This window comes from Leptodactylus fuscus, chromosome 8 (assembly GCF_031893055.1).
Source record: "Leptodactylus fuscus isolate aLepFus1 chromosome 8, aLepFus1.hap2, whole genome shotgun sequence".
NCBI lineage: Eukaryota > Metazoa > Chordata > Amphibia > Anura > Leptodactylidae > Leptodactylus > Leptodactylus fuscus.
In genome coordinates, this window is record NC_134272.1 from 14,054,580 (window position 1) to 14,055,689 (window position 1,110).

The window sequence follows — 1,110 nt, forward strand, 5'->3', positions numbered from 1 at the left end:
TCTTACCATAAAGAATCCTTTCCAGTATTGATGATAAGATTGCCTCTCCTTTATCTCCGTATCCTATTCTTTAATATCTCTCGCTATTGCCATTACAGCCATTCATAGTACACTTTATACAACGCCTCTTACCGTAAAGAATCCTTTCCACTATTGATGGCAAGATTGTCTCTCCTTCATGTACTTATCTAGATCTTTACTAGCATCTTGATGTATCTGTTACTGCCTTTTGTACTACAGGATTTCACATGTGAACAGCTTTAATATCTCTCGCTGTTGCCATTACTACCTTCATAGTTCACCTTATAGAACGGCTCTTACCGTAAAGAATCCTTTCCAATAATGACAAGATTTTCATTTGAACATTGTTATCTCGTCCATGGCAGATATTGAGGACCATGGGTCGTAAACAGAATTGGGACCTCCTACTTGCCCTGCCGATGTGATGGACGGCAGAAGATCTACTTAGGCTGACACTGCTCATGCGGATGAGGAACACGTCCAACCTCGAGCCGCCCACCCTCTCCTTGGTCTCCATAGCAGCCACGGGGGCTTCTTCTTCTTAAACTCATCAAGGCTTCACTTTGAAGAACGGGCGCTTCCTTCCATGTTTTGTCACATATGTGGGCTCTACAATGAGGCCTGATTATAATTAGGCAGAAGTCTTTCTGCGAGCTTTCTTCTCCGTGACAAACCTCCCGCAGACTGTTGTCTCTCTAAATAGATTTCACCGCAGGAGATAAATTATAAAGTGAAGGATTCTGCACAATCCCCATTAGAGGAAGCCGGATCTGTATATTTAATGTGCTTGTTTCTGGGGATGGCGGTAATCTCATTTCTGCCTTACGGTGGCGTAAAGGGTTAACTTAGCGACTAATATCTTAAAGGGAAACTGTCACTCCAACCAATCCCTTTAACAATAGAGAATATCCTAATATTAGACAGATTGCTCTGAACGAATATGTCGCCCGTGGCACACCATTTATCAGATACTAGATGCACTCGCTAGTCACTTCTGTACTAGAGACGCATAATAAGAGTAATAGATCCTTCAACGTCAGCTTACTGATGGTTTCTAAATGGGTTGTGGAGGTATTAAGACATTTTAAG